The sequence below is a fragment of the Cupressus sempervirens genome, chromosome 9, assembly GCF_028749045.1.
Source record: "Cupressus sempervirens isolate cs-2001-9-10 chromosome 9, ASM2874904v1, whole genome shotgun sequence".
Taxonomy (NCBI): Eukaryota; Viridiplantae; Streptophyta; class Pinopsida; order Cupressales; family Cupressaceae; genus Cupressus; species Cupressus sempervirens.
In genome coordinates this window covers 651,320,619-651,342,876 of record NC_143126.1, presented here as the reverse complement: position 1 = coordinate 651,342,876, position 22,258 = coordinate 651,320,619, and the positions used below count along the sequence as shown (strand labels likewise).

Genomic DNA, 22,258 nt, shown 5'->3' with positions numbered 1-22,258 from the left:
TATAGAGATATAAGACAAATACATGCAAGGGAGATAGAAGAAAGGGTGAGAAAAGAAGAAAGAGACAAAAAGGGGAGATATACCAAAATCAAGAAGAGTAGAAACTTAGCATATATTCAACATATTTGAAGACAAAGAGTATTAGCATGAGACAAACTTACTCAGAATGGAGAACATATTTTTTGGTTAATACATGCACATTAACTCAGGGGAAGTTATAAATTTTGAGGCATGTAGTCTATTATAAAATTTTAAAATTTTTGAAGGTTTGTATATGCTGAGTTGTGAATATATTATACTCAAGAAGAATAGATTTGTTATGTACAGTTAAGTTTTTTTGACACTCATGTCAAAGGGGGAGATTGTTGATCTCAGATTGGTTTTGACAATTGAGTGTCAACACACTTAAGTCATTTCTTAAGTCCATGCTAAACTTGTAATATATGCTGAGTATAATATGTAAATATAGACTATGTCAAGTTGCACTAAGTGCCGAGTCACTTAAGTGTCGAGCAGACAATACATGCCAAGTGATTCAAGTGTCGAGAAAATAGTAGATGCCGAGCAGTTCAGGTGCCAAATCAAAGACAAAATTTTAGTATGTGCTGAGCATTAGTAACCTTAAGTGCCAAGTAACATAGATTTGACATTATTGTTTGAGATTGCACAAATGACCACTAGTACATTTGACCCCAATTTTTGACCAAAATTTTTGACCATCTATTAAAATGTTTTAGATTGGTCAAAATATGCAAGGAAAAATATCTTTTTTTAAAAATCCATGCCCGTGTTGGTCGAATTTTCAACCAACACAGGCTTCATATGTTAAAATTTTTTAAAAAGTGGGAAAAACTCATTGTTGCTGAGGACGAAAATGGAGGAAGGGTTTCACAGGTTGGAGGAGGCAAAGGCGAAGGTTTTTGAGAAGGGGGCATCTATGTATAGGGGGTGCGTGGAGATAGGTGTGGCAGCAACAGTGTTAATGAAATCCTTGCAATCAATGTTGTCATCTACTAATGAGGAGGCCAAGTTAGGGTTGAAGATGAGAGTGGCGGCGTTGATTAATGAGGATGGGGTGTTTTGATAATGCAGGATCTGTTAATTGCTGGTTTCGACATCACTAGTGCAACAATAGAATGGGCAATGGTAAAACTCATTCATAATCTAGATAAAATGGAAAAAGTCCAAGGGGAGTTAGAGGAGGTTGTAGGTCATAGTAGAAGAGTGGAGGAATCTGATATTGATCATCTACCTTACCTTCATGCAATGGTGAAAGAAGTGCTTCAACTGTATCCTCCTGGTCCTCTTTTGATCCCTCATAAGGCATCAAGATCTTGTGAAATAGGGGATTTGTGATCCCCAAAGACACACAAGTATGGGTTAATGTGTGGGTGATTTTGAGGGATCCTGTTGTTTTCGAAGGAGCCTTCCAAATTTATGCAAGAGAGGTTTTTGGAGGGAGAGGGAGCTACTGTGGACTTTAAGGGACAAGATTTTGAGCTTATACCATTTGGAGTAGGGAGAAGAATATGCCTAGGGCTTCCTTTGGCTGATAAGATGCTTCATTTAATTTTGGCTTCACTGGTTCACTCCTTCGACTGGAGTCTTCCTAATGGAATGAGCACAAAGGAACTAGACATGGACTATATATTTAGAGTGGTATTGTGGAAGAGTCAGAATTTGGAAGCAATCCCACTACACCTGCAACATCACTTGTATTAATTCTTCAATATTAAGGTAATTTCTTCAATACGTTGGATGACAAAGTCTAATATGATAATGCCGTTTAGAATGGAGGTGTCATAATAGATTTAGTAAGTTGACTGACTTTCCCTACAATAATTTTATTAGTGTCTAAGACTCTAAAGTATCAAGAAAAGTCACATCTGTGTACACAACATAGTGAATGAGGGCTACCATTTCTTTCTCAGGTGTCACACCTCTGTATCAAGAGAGACATACCCATACAACGTAGACCCTTCCCGCACTCTACATGGCACTACTTATATGCATATCAATGAATTTGAATGCAATATTATAAATAATTTTTGCATGCAACTTCTTACCATTATATACTTATTTTTGTTTAAATTAATATGATCATAAACGAGTTTGAAATTTGTATTAGAAAGACTTTGAGATTTTTATATGGTTTTTGTAATGTAATATGGGTCTTATTCAATGTTATACCACTTCTTTGAGTGTGTTTCATATTTTTTCAAGGAAATTCAAGGAAATTTGGATTTATTTGTAGCTACGGGTTCTTGTGCTTTGTCTTGATAATAAAACATGTAATTGGCACCGGATGGACATTCTAGATTATCTACTTTGAAATGTGAATTTGTTGACATATGGGGTGAAAACCTCTAATGTATCCTTGGCATGCACTGATAATAAATGGCATATTGTTATCCTGATGTCCAAGCCCACAAGTTATGTGGAGTAACAATGGTTGAATATCGAAGTCTCTGAGAGAACCTTGGAGACATTACGACTCATTTATTGGATCTTTATTACTAACTCCTGCTTAAGATCCATGTGGAAGGGTTTGGGTTTATCACTAGTCCATAAATATTGTCATGCATAAATGTTAAAATGCTAGTATCATTATTATTAACGAAATATATTTCCACCAGGTTTATAAAACTCTTTATAGAGTCATTTACCAAAAGCTCTCTATTAATAGGCTCTAAAAATACTCTATTAATAGACTTTAAAAATACTACATTTTTAATAATAAGCATTTATAACTGATATAGTACAAGGCTAAAAAATCCATTTATTTAGATTCTTTTTTTTTAAAACGCTGCTAACTCTTCGGAGCCCTTTATTCATCTAGCTCAATTGCAAATGTTCTGCTCTGGAACACAAACATTTACGTGCTTTAATTCAATGAAGAGTGTTGTATGAGAGCGTTTCTAAATTTATTCAGGTCAATTGCAAATCAACAGCTCTGTGTCGGTCTCCAGCTGCAGCATCTACAGGAAAGATGGCTTTGATTTCATTCATGTCATCTGCTGTCAATTTTATCGAGAGAGAAGATATTATCATCCAGGTTCTTCATCTTGGTGGTTCCAAGAATGGGCACAACATCATTTCCCTGGTCTTGAACCCATGCAAGAGCAACTTGGCTTGGGTTGCACCCTTTTCTTAAACTGATCTTACTTAGCTTTAGTAATAGATCTTGGTTCTGCTCAAGATTCTCACCTTAAAACCTCAGATTCCCCTGTTTAATAGATCAATTATTATGATATGAAACAATCAACAATGACAAAATCAAATCAAATTAATTTTCACATTTATTGTCAGTCTTGTCATGTAGATTTTTTTTTAGATTTTACTTTTTTGTTCAGTCTCAATGTTTGAACTCAACATCAGATCATATTTAAAATGGTACAATTATTAAATGGAAAAAAAAATCCTATCCTTTACCTTACGAAGTCATTATCTATCACACTTTGAAGAAGTTTTCCTCCTGTGCTGAAGAAACCCATGCCTAAAGGACTGCATGGAACAATCCCAATCCCCAACTCCCTGTGAATGGAATAAAATGAAATAAAATAAATATAAGTAAGCTTGTATTCCTTATCTAAGTTCAAATGGAACAAAGTTCAAAAAAAAACTTATTAAAAACTTCAACTTTTGGTATATACTGTGAACCCAATTCATAGATATTTATTCTCAGTTCTCTGCAATCTATAAAGTAAACATTGAATCACTGACTGTTGAGGTATTATATCATCACAACATTTAACTAGAGGTGGGAATAATTTGGGCCTCAGAATCCCTACTCCAGAGAGACCATTCAAGCTGCACAACAGTGATTGGATGCACTGCATGGGCCCTACAGATTGTTGAAGCAGAGGCTTCAAATAGACCCGCATATTTTATATTTCCCTCTTCTACCAACTTCTTCAATTCACTCATCTGTATAAAAGGAAAACTGATTTGCTTGTTATCATATTTCTTATGTTTTGCTAGGCATCGGTAAAGAGCCAGAGGGATAAAATCTTGCCCTCCAAATCCATACAACCTTGATTATTTGACACATATTTTCCAGTGAAATTAGAGGTTTGAAATTTTGATTTTTTTTTTTCTGAGACAAATTCATTGACTCATGTTACATTAGCTTCATAAGAACTCATCTCTCATGACAATAAGTTGGAGTAGTATTGCACTTAGTGACCTTCTGGAAAGGCTTAATGCTTCACCTTATGAGCATCATCTAAATGTAATGAGTACTATGTGTTCCATTCATTCTTATGAAAAATGAGTTCTTGTGAATCACTATTAAAATAACTTGTGTCAATGCGTTTCACTAGAAAACCACACAGTTGAATCCTTGTAGTAAAATCACAATTTGACTTGCTGTAGAAAATATTTCATACTTATCAATATCAAGAATTGATATGTAAAATATATTTCTCACATCAAATCAAATTCAAGATTCAACTATGTAGTTTTTGGAGAAAAACCATTGCCCAAAATTTTATAAATAAGATTAAAATAAAAAACCTGTTACAATAGTATAGATTTTGAATCTTAAAACTTATAGCGCCATGACAAAATACTATTTTGGTGCAAGGTTAAGGGTTTGGAATCCGAAGACTTATAGTAGCTTCTATGGGTACAATAATATCCACCTTGTGCTGGTAATAAAGATCAATGTAGTCTATATCAAGCCTCTTGAGGCTTGCTTCACAAGCAACCCTGACATATGCAGGGTCTCCCTTCACACCAAATTCTCCATTACTCCAAGTCAATCCAAACTTAGTTACAATATGCACCTTCTCTCTGATACCTTTCAAAGCCTATTTAGGAAGGAACAATAAAAGCATTATGCATGGTGTTAGAACAATCAAGCTTAGAGAATTAATAGATTAAGAAATGGAAACAGTACGAGCTGGAAACAAGATGTGCATCTTTTGATCAATCAATAGTTTTAACAAATGCATCTTTTAAGTAATATTGATCACTTTTCAGTGATGGGTTATATAGTTTTCAACTATGTAAGGATTTGGTACAGTTGATGCTTCCGCAGCTCATAATTATGTTATAATGTTGAATTACTTTTCAAAAGAGTCTTCTAGTGCAGGCTGGAAAAGAAACATTAGAACTTAAGTATAAACACACAAGAGAGCTTATTAGGTTTTTTTACATGAATGATCCAATGTTTTCCAAGATGACACAAAATAAAATAGCATGTATGGTAGAACCTTTTTTTAAATTGTAAAGTGAAGCTTCTCGACACCTAACATATAGAAACTGTTATCCAAATTTTCTCATCTACATCACCACTTATCAGTTACAGTAGTAATCTTAAACTATATCATAGCAGTAACTTGGAGCCAGGCATGCTCAGATCAACATGTATGGTAGTCACAATCAAACATGGATTTCAATAATTTTTAAGGAAATGAAAGCATTTCATTTTATTCATGCTGCCTATCCAAGAACCTTGAATGACACAAAGAAATCTTACTCCTTTTGTCATATATTCTATCTTGGCTATATTTATAAGATGTGTCTGTCTAATCTTTTGTCCAACATGAGAAGTCATACAAAATATTTGGAAATACCTTCATCTCTGAGTTACAAGGCATAGAATCATGCTAAATTGCTTTAATCCACCTTAGGTTTAGATTTCTTGATTATGCTTTGCAAATATTGATACACTGTTATCCTCTTTTGTAAATCCAATTTGACATTATTTGATTGGTAGTTGCTTTGTATTATGCATTAATGGTAGTCCATGTTCGGAGAATGTAATCCCATCTTTGTTATATGAATAGAGTTCGCATAAGAGATGTTGGTATGGTTTTTATAAAGCAGGTTAATAACTTTTTCTTCTAAATTCTTTCTTATAAATGGACATTTGGATATGGTGATAGTAATGAAGGGTCTATATTGGTCAATATGATTGTGTTGGAACAAACAAGCAAAGTAAGTAATCAAAGCAATTAAGAAACACATTGCCAATAAGAATCCTAAGATCCAAATTCTTTCTCTGACGGTTAGTATTGAATAATATTATAAATTTCTATATACATTTTGATTTATTTTAAGTTATCATTACTGAGATATTTGGTTGAATTCTGAGTGCAAAAATTTTACTATAGTAAGAATTCATTTATGATTGACTTTGATGGATAACTTTGATTTAATATTTGCCTGGTTATTTTTGCAGCTATTAGAGACACTTACAAAAAATTGTGGTGATATTGTTCACTTGAAAGTTGCCGAGAGAGATGTGCTACATGAAATGGTCAAGATAGTAAAGAAAAAGGTCTGTAAAAAAAGCTTTTGTGTAACTTGCACATGTTTTTCTGGGTTGTAGCTTAAACAATTTTCGGTTTGTGCTCTTAGTGCATATTTTCAACAGTCCTTTATGTGGGTTTTATTTGTATTTTATTTTGTAGCCTGATTTAAATGTTAGAGAAAAGATCTTGGTCCTACTAGATACATGTCAGGAAGCTTTTGGGGGGTCAAATGGAAGATATCCACAATATTATTCTGCATACCACAAGTTATAGGTAAGAAAAAAAAAAAAAATGAATCTTAAGGATGTTCAACAAATCTCATGTTTTTCAAGGGCAGGTTGAATATATTTGATTGACTCTGCCAATGGCAAGGTAAAACATTGACCTTGAGATTGACCATCATTTTTGTTATCTAGATTTGCTTTCTAGCTCGCATACTTTAAATGCCATTTGGAAGTAGTGTATATTGTTAAACTATTCCAGGATGCAGTGCAGCAGTGATGTTGGGATAATGACATTAGTTAGTAATTAATTTCATGCTGTATGTTCTTAGTTTGAAGTTTTATTTGTCATTTTAGAGCCCAGTGGCTCTAGGGCCTTGAGTATGGTAACCTGAGAGAGTGCATGAATTGTTTGTTATTGCATATTAAAATGTGATTGCCTGCCTCAGTTTGCTACATTTGTAGATGCTCTAAGGCTTTCCAGAAAACAACAATAATTGTGTTATGGTTGCTCAAGTATCTTCTGCAGTCACTCCTCAAAGATCTATTTTAAGTTTTTATCTTAACCAATGGAAGACATCAACTCCTTATGGAAATTGCCTTTTAGGTGCCTACCAAAAATGGTATGATTCTTCAGAATGATGGGGCTCCTGCACAAGCAGCATAATGATCTCTTTATGGGATATATTGGATTTTGCCCAAAATAACAAGTCCCACAACACAATTTATTTATAAATAGTATTCTATATATAAAATACTTAATTGCAATTCAATTTAGAGAAAATTTTATCAAGGATTTATGATCATTATACAAATGATATTGAAAACAGAACACCCTAAATTCAATTGTATCCATTTCACTGCATACTTCTAATAGCTGACCATATTAGGAATTTAGTGGAAAAGCTTGATAGGATGCTGGGAGAGTTGAGACTATCCTCCTCAATTAAACTCAAGGGCACATAATGAGTGTCCAAGTCATATGGCCCCTTGGGCCATGAGAATGGCAAGACATCTATCATCTTGTAGTTGTCGTATTTAATGACAGAACTAGTACTGGTGCATCTTTCTATCAAACATTTTCAAATTGATCCCAAATATGATGTTTGATGGAAATCAAATAAATAGTTATTAATCTTATGTTCCTTGTTAAGAGGATCAAAGATATTCTTCCTCAACCAAGGCCAAGGGCATGGAATGAGCCTCTGAGTAGAACCCTTAGTCCATCCATCTCGCGATTGGCATACTTGACGAGGGACGACCATTACTACTGCATCTTCTTAACAAATTTATATGGAGATTAATAGAAGAATACTTGCATACCAATTAGTTTCTATTATATTCTTTATTGCTATTATTTTATACACCGATTCTTTTCTAATTCAAACATGGTAGTTTGATTTCCATGAAGTTTTGCAAATCCTCAAGACCACAAGATAGATTAAGCATCAATAAGTATTTGTGAAAGATCCCCACCCAAACCCGATCCAATTTTTCCATTTTGTTTGGTTTGATGTATGTTTTGGACTCCCAGGAATGGTGATGTTTCTAAGTTCGGCAATTCTGATCTAACTTTGGCTAAGTTCACTTTGATGCTTGTTTATGATAACAGATTACAAATGATTAAAGGAAATGACTATGCAATGAATGAAAACATGTATAGCTAAATGATATGGAAAAATATGAGTTTATTGTTTACTACTAAGACTGAAAAGAGAGATTACAGACCTATTATCAGTCACAAATCAAACTGTAACAATTCAATCGATAGGTTTTAATGCCATATAATCAACATGTATCACATCCAGATGTTAGCTAGCTATTGTAGGCTTCTGTAGACCACTTTGGGACTAGTAAATGACCACTTTAAGGTATGATATGAAGTATGATCTGCAAAAGAAAGATTGATATTATCCTACATGGATTTGATATGCAATTTCCATCCATTATATTCAGTGCCACGAATCTAATATGCACTTTCAGCCACTATATCCCTTCAGATATGGTAAGTTTGAATGACACTGTAATTTGATTTTTTAATTTGATTCCAATATTGAAAGCTAAGAACTCAAATGACTAGTACATTGTGATCCTGTTACACCAAACATCTAGAACCAGATTACTTGAGCAAATTATAGATTCACACTGAATGATATTTCTCATCAATGCTTTGGCAATATAAATTGCAGAACTAACTATAAAGAAGCAAAGATTGAGTTTCATAGTCAATATTAAGGCATTGTTATATCTCAAATCACATGTATAGGAATGAGAAATGTTACAGTTCTGGATCCACATTAGCTCTCCAAGTGGTAGGCAACAAGCCTCTATTTCCCATTGTGACTAGTAATTCAACTATGCTTTTCAAACCTCTGATTTTGTCATCTAGCACCAACCTTAAGAGCCTTCCAGGTGATCTATGTTGTTTAAAGCTCTCTCAAATATTGCTTATTTATTTGTTGCTATTGTCAGTCCCAATTGTAGGGACACATTTATCAATTCACCCCTTGTACCATAGTTATCCTAGTATAGCCATGACAGTCAAACAATGAAGCTGAACTTCTTTTGAGATTCTCATGCATGGCTCTGAATACATTCTTGTCACATTAAATAAATAGACAATGTAGTGCCTCTCCCATTTGACTTTTGTTAGTCGTCCTGATGGATACACCCTTCCTGATCTTTTGTTGTGATGGATCATGATCGTGACCCTGAGTGGTCTACACTATTGAGGTGTTTGGATTTATGTTTCTTTATCAGTTGCGTTGGTTATTCTTTTGACTGATCTTTGAGATTATGATGTGATTTTGGCTCACTGAGGTTTGTGCCAGTGGTTACCAGGATCAATGTGGTATCATGAGGTTGTTCCATGATTACCTTGAGATGTGTGCAGAGATTGCATTGTGCACTTTTTACCATGCTACATTGGACTAGGTTCCTGTAGCAGTGGTTAGTCATGTTTATGACTGTGCTTGCTTATGTGTTTTAAATGCATTTTTAATGCACAATAATCAATCATTATTAAATGCTTAAGTAATTAGAATGGATTGTTCTTGTTGGATTATTTGGTTATGTGCTGCGGACATTTACCTTGTTTTATTTTCATCTGAGAGATATTTGTTCTTATGTGACGTTTTACATTTGAGATGACTTGAGGGTCAAAAGTTACTCTTTGATTCCAGTATCATGGATTTTAGACTACTATGCTATTCAGTTAATCATATTGCATGATGATGCCATTTTGAGATGACAGTGTGTTTTATGATGTTATCTGGTTATCTGGTATTTGGACATACCTCTGATTTTGTTATGTGATGGATTTAATGCTATGGTTATTTACTTCATTCCTGCGTTGCTATGCCTTTTGTGAACATGAGTGATGTAAATAGATTATTTTAATATAATTAAATAAATGGTTAAATTAGGTGATTTAATGCATTTATTACTTTGGCTATATTATTATATGCAATTGCACTTGATCGTGTTGTTTAGTGTGCAGGATTATATCCCTGGCAGTGGCACATGGAGTTAGTGATTCAGCCTTTCATATTTTACCAATGTCGTCCTTGTTTGGTCGATGTATCCTTTATTAAATGTTTACTTTAAACCTTTTGGTGATTATTAAATCTAAACTCATTTGCATTATGTGATTAGACCAGTAAGCATGTTTGTGCATTTAGAGGTTCGCATTGTCGCGAAAGTTGTTTAAGGAGATTTATGTGTTTTTGGGTTTTCGGGATTTTTAATTGATTTATTTTATATTTCTGGTAGCTTTGCCATAGATGAATTCCTATTTATAGGAATAGCCTGTTTTCGTTTGGGTCGATTCGGGGTTTAACTAGATTGGCTGGTTAAATGCCCTAATCGATTATTCACCCAAAAAGTGAATAAGTATCCAAAGAGGAATTTAATTCCTCACTTCTCACTTTTGAATTGGAAAGTTGGAGAGTAAAATCCAAAATCCTCTTCATGAGGATTTACTATTTTGTTCGTTGTGGGAGCTACGAGCGTGGGATCATCGCGAGGTTGGGCTTGTTGGATCCAGCTCGGGGAAACCTTAGATTGCCGCAATTTTCAGCTACTTCTGCGAGATATTTATTTTATGGTTCAGATTCTCATTTTTCCCTTTTGGCTGTGAGGTAGGGCTTTTCTGTTTTATTGTTTCTGCTCCGTTTCAGCTTCTATTTTTGGTAGCCGTTTGTTTGGAGGCTGAGAACTAGTGTTCCCCTCCGTTTTTGTATGTTAGTTCTATCTGGTTGGGCGGGTATGAACATTTCCCTATTTTTTGGGATGAGGGTTTGGGATTTTATGCTGTTATGCTGGTCGTTTTTGCATACGGTGTCTGATTCCATTTATTTTTGGATTTTTGGGGTTTTTGAACCCAAAGGCCAAATGGGTTTTAATTTTGAAGTTTTCCAAATTTTTGGGGTTTTTACCTCATTTTGCGTGCCACCCTATTTTCTTGGGTTTTTTTTGGCACAATGTGGGTTGTGGACCTGGATGATCTGTTTGGATATTAGTCAGACCACTATTGCACCTTTTGTTGCATTAGGATGTGTGGTGCATCCGTACTCCCGACGTTGTGTTTGGTTGAGTGATTTTATACTTGTTATGGTTTCTTTTGGACCTTTGCTTTTGCTCATGAACGCTAGGATTCGTGTAGAATCCATACTCTTGGATTGAGGCCAGTTGAGTGAGTTCATGATGTTTGGTCTTGTTACATCATTGGGATTTGTGTAGAATCCATACTCTCAGATTGAGGCCGGTTGAGTGATTTCATGATGTATGATTTTATTGGCTATGGGATTCGTGTAGAATCTGTCCTTCCCATGTTTCTTTCAGTTGGGTGTTTTCTTTGCATTATGTTCTCATTCCTGTCCTTGTGTTATGATCTTCGTGATGGTGGTGTGCCACACACGAGTACGTGCACGTACATTTGTTGGGTGACTTGCGAGGCCCGATCTTTCGTGGATTTGCCGGAAGTTATGATCAGTGGGGTTGGGATGGGATTATGCATGCCCACGGGCACTTGTCGTAGGATGAGCATGGGTAGGGTAGGGTAGCATATGGAGGGGGCTTCTATCTCGTAGCTTGACAATCATGACGCCACGGGTATGGCTGAGAGGAGCTTGAATAAGTGATAATTAAAGAAAATGTGTGTTTGGTAATAAAACTTAAGATAATAAAATGGTACTTTTTTGTATTGGCCTTCCATTGAGGGAGTTGAGCTACACGGTGTATTGGCCTTTCGTTGAGGGAGTTGAGCTACACAGATCCAAGCTTGGGCTTTTCGATGCCAAGCAACTCTCCATGATGTCAGCCCCTACTTAGTAGCCTTTTGAGTGTCTGACCTAGACCTGTACTGCTTGCATTGTCTTAGGTTCTTGGTTGCAGCCATCATATTGTCTGGCGTGAGTGTTAGCCATGGATGTTATGTTTTATGTGTGTTTGTGGTTAGATCATTATCTCCATCAGCACGGTGGGTGTGGACCTACGGGTGCCACATGGTTGGGAGGTGTAGCTACCTTCACCACTGCTAGGGATCGGTGTAAAGAGATGATCTCTTGTCCTAGTGCGACCGTTGCTGGATGTCTTCACTTGGTACTTCGGGTTCTGGAGTATGCTTTCTTGTGATTTATGCTTTCATTGGGATGTTGTATATCATGTTTAGATGATGTTATTTTATTTGGCGCATTCCCTTATTATGATGTTTAGCATATGATTAGATGCTGTGAATTATTGTACTAGCATATCTGTTGCTTATTGCTGTTTAGTATGTGATAGGTGATGTTATCTACTGTAGGATTATCTTATGCTTTTCTACTAGCATGTTAGTTTTCCTTATGCTTATATTGTTGCATGTTTTTAGTAGTGACGTCCCTATTACGAAAGTATCGATGACCTGGTCAGTGGCTTGGGATGTTACGCGTGGGGGATGGCTAGGATCCACGATGGTCTTATGATGCTATTGACGGTTGGGAGGAACTGCGTACTTAGTTTGGTTGTTTTGTTCCTGAGATGTATTTCTATACATTGTGATGTTGCTTTTGTTCTTTGCGATGTTTATTTCAGTGTGTTCTTTGCTGCTGTAGTTTAGATGGATAGATGTTATCCTTTCTGTGTTGTTCTTGCACTCAAGTGTTCATTCCTTGAGCCTTTGTGGATTTGGTACTCCCCGGTGTGGAGGTTCTTTTGTCAGTTTTTCCCTGTTTTTGAGTTTTGGAAGTGCTTTTACTTTCTATGGGCGACATTTGTTCAGCATTGTGCGACACTGATAAAGTATCACACGCCCATAGAAAGAATGTCGTACGATACTATAAAGTGTCGCAAGCATTACTAGAGAAGTGTCGTATGACACTGGAAGAGTGTCGCATGACTTTATGAGAAATGTCGCGTGATACTTTTCTAGTATCGCACGCCTTCTTGAGAAGTGTCACACGCAGTAAGGGAGAAGTGTCACCCTCCCTTAGTGAAAAGTGTTGCACACCTTTTGGTTAAAACCTGTGCATGCCAACAACAGGCACTTTTTGTAGTGTTCTAATCTTTTTGAGAGTTGATCTAGATACCCTTTTGGGCGTTCTTCAAGCCTATGTTGTTGCATTTTGAATTCAGGAGGTTTCTTTTGAAATTCAGTTTTTGGGTTTCTGTTGTAGTCCTTCAGGGTTTAAAATATATCATTTAAGTATATTTAATTCTTTATACTTAAGATATATTTTAATAAATGCGAAAAATCGTTTGAGATAGGTTTCAGACCTCTCGGAGATAAGTTATGGATTCTAGGAAATTTCAGGGCTTCAGAAATCCAAACTTAGCCAATTTTCAGGGCTTCAGGATTTCAGGCTTAGCCAAATTTTGGGATTCTGCATTTTACCCCAGCTTGGTGTTTTGTTGATGAGTGGTCATTTCTAGTGCCCTCATCTTGTTGTGGTGGTTGTTGGCTTTTGTTTGTGTGTGTCAGTTGGGTAGTGGCGTTCAGAGATTCGTTGGTTGCCAGGATTGTGTTGAAGTCTTCCGTTACGATCTTTGTGATCCCTGTATGATGTTGTCTTGTGCATTCATACTTGTAAAAAAAAATATCTTGGTTTGATTTGAATCCTTGTTTCCAAGGATCTCCGGGCAGGGCATTACAAACAACTATTTTTGGTAAGAACACATTTTCAGTCTACTAGTCTTTTGTTTGTTTATGATCCATAGTGTTAGTTTATAGTTAATAAATTATAATATTATCTTATCCACCACCTATGAGCATCATCTAATTGCAATGAGTGCTAAGTGTTCCATTCATTCTCATGAAAGATGAGTCCTTGTGAACTATTACTCATGAAACATGGGTCAATGAGTTTGACTTAAAATCTACAAAGTTGAATCCGCATAGCAATATCATAATTTGACATGCTGTGGAAAATATCTCCTACTTACTAATAATATATTGCCGTGTTGGGTAGTTAATGGTTGGTTCTTATGGGAAAAATGGTTTTAGAAGCTAAAAAAGTGAAGGCCTTTTGAAAAATAATTGAATATTGTAACTAATATAGAAAATATAAAAACAATATAATATTTGTGAAATTTTATGTTACTTAAAAATGTGATTCTATATTTTGTTTCCATTTTTTAATCTTGTACTCCACGTGTTCATCAATGTATCATCAATGGCCTTTAGCTATATAAGCTATAGTCTTATTCTAATAGATGTCCTTTCCCCATGCAGTCGAGCTGTTGGGTATAGGTTTGGACCGCATCTAAATGAAACTGTTCCCCTACTTATTAACTATTGTAAAAGTGCATCTGAAACTGATGAGGAGCTAAGAGAATATAGCTTTCAGGTGTTAAAAGAGTTTGGTTGTAGAGAAATTATGTATTTTCATCTCACACTATTTGTTAACATTAGTGGTTCCATTTTAAAAGTTCATATCATCTATATTGAAAGTATATGTATGTTTTGTGAAATGCATCTTCAGATTTCATTCTTCAAATAGAAAACCCTGATTATTCAAAAATCTATAAATAATCACCTTAAAGATGCAATTTTCAGGCATTGGAGAGTTTTTTCCTATGTTGTGCCAGAGATGTGGTTGTTTATTGTGATACGATTTTGGAACTTGCTCTGGACTACATAAGCTATGATCCAAACTACACTAATAATATGGAAGAAGATATAGAAGAGAGTAATGGAGAGGAGGATGAGTATGTTAAAATTGCTTAAGATAATTATTTGCTTGAGAAAATTTAATTTTTGCACAATGGTGTCTTTTATTTTCATGTAATTATGAATTTTATGACCAACATGTGAGAACACTTCATTATGTTTCCCAGTAAGTGTTTTTATAAATATAAAATGATAGCATTATTTAGACTTGCACAATACACCAAATTTTTCTTTGCTTCAAGCGACTTGGAGGGGTGACTTGGTGAGTTGACTCGGCGAGCCGACATGGCGAGTGGAATTGGTGAGTGAACTTAAAGAGTTAAGCCATCTCACAAATTTCAAAAGAAAATGTTGACCGTTAATCCAACAATAAGATACTGCTCTAACTAAGTGCAAAGAAAAGAAGGTTATTCACGATATTCAAAGAATGAGTTTGATGAGAAAAAAAAGTGCAAATATACGAATCTGAAGAACATAGAGTAAATCATACAGGCCTCTAGAAATTCAAGAAATAATACAGCTAACAATTAATATTTTATATCTTCTATACATGCTAGGATGGAATGCTTTTTCCTTTATGGAATTGTTTTTGGGCTTCTACATGCTTTTTGGTCTATGAAACCTTGCTTTGTCAAGCCTGACCGGGATGTACAAAGTTTTACCACAATTGGAAGAGAGATTTCTTGGTAGTGGGCCAAAAAGACAAGGATAATAGAATGTGTATCATCTAATATCTCACTAAGAAACTGACTTCAAAAGATTGCTGGTATTCTGATTAAGAAGAAGCTAAACAAGGAAACATTAAACTGACAGAAGAAGAAATCCTTGAACTTCACAAATGTTTTGAAGATTAAACCATGTATATTCAACGTGATGAGAATCAGATATGATATTATTGGTGTCAACACATATTGCTTACAGGAAATGGTTCTTCTATCATAACTAATGGTCTTACTATTAGAAAAAGGCCATCAAGGAGATGGGTTGCAGAGATAGAAGACAACATTCAAAAGATTAGTTTGTTGGGCACCTTTGACACTGCAAAGGATGAAGTAGCCTGCCTTTTGAGGGGCAAAGAGACTGCCAAGATGCTCCTCCTCAGGTTCAAGGATGCCCGTGCCAGAAACAATACTATTAACTCTAATTCAAGTCCCAATTTTCTCTCTGATTCTGAGCCAAATTGTCTCAGGAATCATTTCATACAGTCAAAAGTCAAGCTGGGAACATAGTATCTCAGCTCTAATGCCCATGTCCAAAATGTTGAACTTACCTTCAGAGAAGTCCTCTTGCATTGGAAGTAGGATTTCCAGCCTGAAAAATGTGCACATTACTCCAAGTAAGTCCATGGGTGAGGGGAATTTCGAAGGTAAAGACAATGACTCAACTGTGGAGATGATATGCAAAACCTTAGTTTGAATGTGAGATGGACAAACAGATTCCCCTTTAGTTGCCCTATGGAACTATTCTCATTTATCAACCATACAAATCTTTTTATCTCTTAGTTGCTACCTTTTAGAAGGAATTCAACTTAGGTAATGAAGGTCACTGAGTTTAAATGTGAGATGAGACACAAAATCATGTACTATTAGGAATATCCATTCATATGGAGCTCACATGACTTTTCAACAATGTGCCAATTTATTTCTCATAGTTGCTTTACAATAAAATTGTAGTAGCTCTACACTTTACAATCTGCATTCTTAAAACAAACTTATGGAATGTGGTAAAAAACATTTGTGCTGGTTTTCTATTAATTATTTAATGAAAATGCTAGGAATGGTTTTTTCCTTCTGTAAGGTTGATTGATCATGATGCGTCTTAATTTATCTAACAAGACACAAATTAAATAATGAGGCAAAGCTAACGTTCAATTTATTCATGTTCTTTGTAATTAGGATACAATGGCCAGGTGACCAGTTGATCCAGAGGAGGATTTAAGGTTGATGTCTCAGGAAGTATGTGGTTATGTGGAAGCTGTTTTGAATAGTCTTGCTGCAAATGTACCCAAAGTAAGAACCTTAGAACATCCTTGCATTAAAGTACTACAAAAATAGGCATTCTTCTATATGGTTCTCATGAGTATTAACTTGTCCTTCAATGATTGACAGGCTGTGGTGCTCTGCCAAGTTGAGAAAGCCAAAGAGGAAATGCTGACTCAACTTTATAGCTCTGTCAGGTGAAGGTTAATTACATGTGGCTAATATGGCCATGGTACTAGTTATATTTGTTTTTTGTGTTCCTCATATTATTTTTCAATTCTACTTCAAACAGCTCTTAGAGTACAACAAAGATTGAAGAACTTCTCCAAGAAGATCAGAATGCAAAAAGGAAACGTGAGAGATTCAAAAAATAGGCATCTTTATTGTCAAGACTTACTCATAAATTAAGTATCCATGATGTTCGAGCAACAAGTGATAATTTTTCTTCAAATGGAGGTACTTGATATATTAGTTTTTGTTAAGTGAAATGTTTCTATTCATAGTAATTGAATAATATATTTAATTTCTTATTATAATGTTTATATCTATATACAGCTTCATATAAAGGGAGAATTGTTATAGTAGATCTATAACCTCCATTATATTTAGAAGCTTCATATCTGCTTAATGTTCTTTATAACAATATTTTATTGTGAAGATATATGCTGTTCATTTTTGTTGTCAAACAGAATTGCACTTGCATTTTAATATATGTTTTTAATGAATATTCAATCACAATAACTCAAAACCAAAACGATAAGAAAAATTATAGCAGATATTGAGAGGGATCATCACATTTGAGGAACCATCCATGTAGAGAAAAATATATTTGAGCAACCTTCAAATATTGGCAGGGACCCTGGTGGACAGAAAACTAGTGGTTGTGAGTATGTGTCATTGGAGTATCAATTCCTGACTGGGGTAAAGCTTCTTAGGAAAATGCTATCTATAGTAAAATGAGCAACTGCAGACTCTATAGACTCACTTCTCAGTCACATAATTTGGTGGTTGTAATTTCCTTATGTTTCTGATTATGAGATACTACTTGAATTCTTCACAATTCAATGAATATAGAAATAGTTTCTTGTATTAAAGTAATATTTGAATGATTCTTAATTCCAAATGCATATACAGTATGGTTCAAATCAAAATAATTATGATTGCATAACAATCAAGATGATATATATTTGCTATTTCTGATATACATGAAATTACATGCAATGACTAAGGAAATTCTCAGTACCTTGTACTGTTTGTTGTGTCTGATATACAAGTAAGAATTTGCAAATATGCAGGCTGTCTCTGATATAACTTTATATTTATGCTCTAAATAATGTGATAAGTTTTCTGATATGACAATATAAATATACTCAAAGATGATGCCATTTCTGATGGTAGACTTTATATGCCTGCACTGAATGGGTGCCAAAGGCAATATGCTCTCTTACAGAGCGATCATTGTGAGATACAAAATATAATAAGTTCTTCCAATCATCCTGAGTTGAATGATAGAACTACCTTTTTACAGCTTTCATTAGAAATGATTAGTCATGTCATAAATGACGTGAGTTATCTCTCTTTTCAGTCGCACCCTTTCATAATAATCTCTAATCACTTCTCTTATGATCCAGATTGGTTTGTTCACAATAAGCACATGAGACTCAATTGGTATCACCTCCTGTTTTCTCAACATTTACTACTGATATACTGGAGAAATTTTCAATGCTTGGAGAGTTCAAATTTGATGAAAAAATTGGAACAGATGCATCAAGTTCAATTATAGAAAAGTGGACAAGATATAAAGAAAAAAGGACTGCAGAGAATGGACTAAGAGGTCATGAATTTTTTCGCATGAAACAACCACAAGTAAGTTGTAATTGATAATGTGATCTCTAACTCTTTCCCATTTTTTAGGAGAAATAATGGATATACTTTTTAAAGGATTTTTTTAGTGGTTTCTGGGAGGGCTGGGAGGGTGTTGAGATTGAGAAGCATTCACTCTCTGTTATGCACTTCTAGTTTCTTTATTGATCTAGAATTGTGTGCCTTTCACAAAGTTTGAATTCATTTGAAATTGTTTTTTTTTTAGTTTTTAACTTGTAAACTTCGGGACTTTGAGAAATTGAATGAGTTACTATTTACCAATGGAGTGTATTGTTGCTTCCACAATCATGACATCTTCCATGGCAGGCTTTTAATGTGGTATGTGCACTATTACAAGTGTTTTTGAGATTTGCTTATACAGTGCAATATTCTCTGGCAGACTATGCACTATAGCACACTGCATTGGCATGTCAACTATTTGCATTTATACTATCTCTTTTCGAAGGGTGACTGTACCTTCCCACACACACATACACACACATATATTAACTCTTAGTGTAGCATGATACTTTAATGTGTAGTCATGAAAGTTACGCATACAAGTTTATACCTCTGGCAGCCTGTACTTAGCACACTACTTTGACACTCTCACCATGTACATTTAATCTCTTTGCATTCCCTTATTGTGTATTAATTTTTGCTTCTAGTGTGTCGTACATGGATTATAATATTCAATGTTTAATCTTTAAACTTGCTCCTTCAATTCTTTTTGCACACCTATCATATTAAGGATGACTCTTTCTTGTAGCATCAAATTGCAACTCAAGGTTTCTGATGTCAACTGCCGAGTTTACATAAGACCAACTTAGTTCTTTTATTGAATTCATATGATAACTAAGTCTACCATATATAAAAAAGATAGTGTGTTTACGTGTTTGAGTCATTAGTGATTGATTGTGATCCAATCATTTTAAGGAGCATGTCAGTAAGTAATTATGAAATAGACCTTGGTGATGATTTTATTGTCTCAAAATGTAGCAAATAATGTTTATAGCGAAATCCAACTGAATTTCTTGTCATCCTATGCCAACAACTCACCAGTTTCTGTAAAATACATTGTTAGTTCAGATTCATGTAATTGACCATTATATTAGTAATTGACTTTAGTGGTTGTAGGTCTTCCTATTTTCATATTTTGAGGTCTTCAATCATTTTCCCCAATCACTATCTTACAAACACCAGCCCGATTATTTGAATCTAAAAACTATGAAATAAGGAAGAAAATGCGTGAAAAGAATAGTACACAACTTCCTTAAGATTCCTACATCATGATCAATTGAGAGCCAAACTCAACTATCGTTTCAGAGGTATTGGTTATGACTGTACCTGAGGAACAGTGGCTAGTTAATAGAGAAAAAACTTGTTTTTATTGCTTCTAGAATCTATTACATGTCTTATTATTCCAAACATCGACTCCTGTAGTTTTTGTAATGTGGAATTGTAGTTCAAAGTTTACTTGAGTAATCCATATATATTTTGTATCCTTTCTTTAGTCATATTGATTACAAAGGCTTATCTGAATTATGTCTTTCTACAGATTGGTTTGGATGGACTTCAGATGTTGGACCCCAATACCTTCAAAACATTGAGAATCTACCCGCTTGACACTATAACAAGATGGGAGGTGATAATCTATACACTCCTAAGTTAGAATAGTTGACTAATTATTTTTGTGTTTTTTGTCAGGTTGGTAATCTTTACAATTGTGTAGATAATATATTGATCTAGCAGTTCTTTTTCTCAGGTGACAGATCCATCAGTGTACACGTTCTGGGCAAAAAGTTTAGTTGATATTGAACCAAGGCATATAAGATTACAATCAAACTAGTACATGGAAAGTACAATTCTTGATATAGTGTCTGCTACTTGTGTTCAGGTGACATCCTAGTATTTCAATTTTATATTGCATGTTGGTTCCTCTATGCTCATTTAAGTATATATATGTAAAAATGACATGGATATTTTACCTTTCACTGAGCAAAGGTGTCAAAGTTTTCTTACTACATGTTTATTAGAAGTCCATCATATGATATTTTAGAATTGTAATCTCAGGTTGATTTGTCATTTCATCTCGCCAAATAGTGAGTAAGTTCTCTTCTTATGTAGAATTGCATTTAACCTCTTCCAAAATAGCATTCATAATCAGACTGGGATTTAAGATGCCGATAATAATCTGTGAGTGAAGTCACTGTTGACCACCTTAAACAGCAAGTTTCATCCCACAGAAGACAAGATTTTAACTAGCCAACAGTGAAATTACAAAACAGTTACATAAAATTTGTAAGGCATTGTTATACCAGTTACTTACAACTACCTAATCAAGTAATTTAGTTTTACTCTCTTCTGAAATAACATGCAACTCAAACTGGAAATTAATAGTCAAGTTGTTATCTGGAAATGGAGTTACTCTTGATTAGCTCCTTGGATGGATCTGCAATGTTCTAGGCATATAACTATAGATCCTTGGATGGATCTGCAATGTTCTATAGAGGAAGCTATGAATTACTTTTTTTTTATGTGGTGTGCTAGATATAGATTTAGTTGATAAATATCTTCACTAAAAATTGCATTTTTTTGTTAATGTTCTAAGCTTAAATGAAGTAATATAGGTACTTGAAGCAAAAAAGTTACCGGTTTTCATGTGTCAAGCTAGACTAAATTTGTGACATTTTCTTGAGGCTTCTTTTGATTAATACTTATAGTCATCAATTAATTTTTTAGCTAAAACAACGAGCATTACCTTGTTACATTGAAACAATTCAATAGGAGATCAATGCAAATATGAGGGGCATACTTGTTGATTGGCATATCTGTTATATGGGCCACAATCATAGAATTCAAAGGCATCAACACAAAAGACTTCTGAAAGCCTTCTTCTCGCTCTTTGGGAAGTGAAGTAATCAAAAAATACATCACAAGGTGTAGATAATTTGCAAGGACCTCCCATATATGATAGCAATGTTATAACAGTTATTCCCCCTCCTCTAGCAAAGTACAATCAGAGACAACAGTTTTTTTAGTAGCAACAAGCTTTGGGTTCTGGCCAGCCTACACATGGTTACAATGAATCCACACATGATGAGTTGATATCAATGACACAAAACATCTCCATTCATGATGGAACTTACAATGATGCATATCCACAACAATCTTTAACTTCCAGCAAACAAGTTAAACCTGAAGATTAGCTGTTTGAAGACCTGGTTGACTTTGCCAAGGCAAAAAGTAAAGCTTCACCCAGTAAAAGAATTTTTTTTTAAAAGCTACAAGTGATGGTTTAGGTGTAGCATTAGTTTTATTGAAGCTATTGTATAGTCTTTTGTTCAATTGAGGTTTAGTACTCATTATGTGCTATATTATTCCTAGTGCACTGCAATTTAATTTATTTTTTGTTACTTTTATTTTCTGATATGAAATTCCTTTTGAAGATTTGTATATTGAAACAAACTTATGTTCTTACCTAGAAGGTAAATGATTTTAGTAACAGTGCCAAAAGATCCATATATATATTGCAATGTATTGCTAAAGCTTGTTCTGTTTCAGATCTCAAGTAGTGTGTGAGCATTATCTTTTCTTATCGTAGTATTTGTGGGAAGTAATTGCCTGTGTGGCCTTGCACTATTCTCTAGTTCACAATTTGATTGTGGCATTTTGTTCGAAGCAAAGCTTTATAATTACAAATCTAGGATATTTTAATAGATTTTTTACTTGTGTGAGGGGATAAAACCCATTTTGGTGCCCTAAAATAAGATTACTATATATAGAAAC

The 22,258-nt window shown here is 34.6% G+C and overlaps 3 pseudogenes; 2 read left to right on the top strand and 1 right to left on the bottom strand.

Moving 5' to 3' along the window:
• The first annotated feature begins 874 nt into the window (after positions 1–874).
• Positions 875–1,356, top strand: LOC149540418 (geraniol 8-hydroxylase pseudogene; annotated as a pseudogene).
• A 1,572-nt stretch (positions 1,357–2,928) lies between these two features.
• Positions 2,929–5,585, bottom strand: LOC149540417 (putative aldo-keto reductase 2; annotated as a pseudogene).
• Positions 5,586–6,262: 677 nt separating this feature from the next.
• Positions 6,263–21,750, top strand: LOC149540416 (TOM1-like protein 4 pseudogene; annotated as a pseudogene).
• The last annotated feature ends 508 nt before the right edge of the window (positions 21,751–22,258 follow it).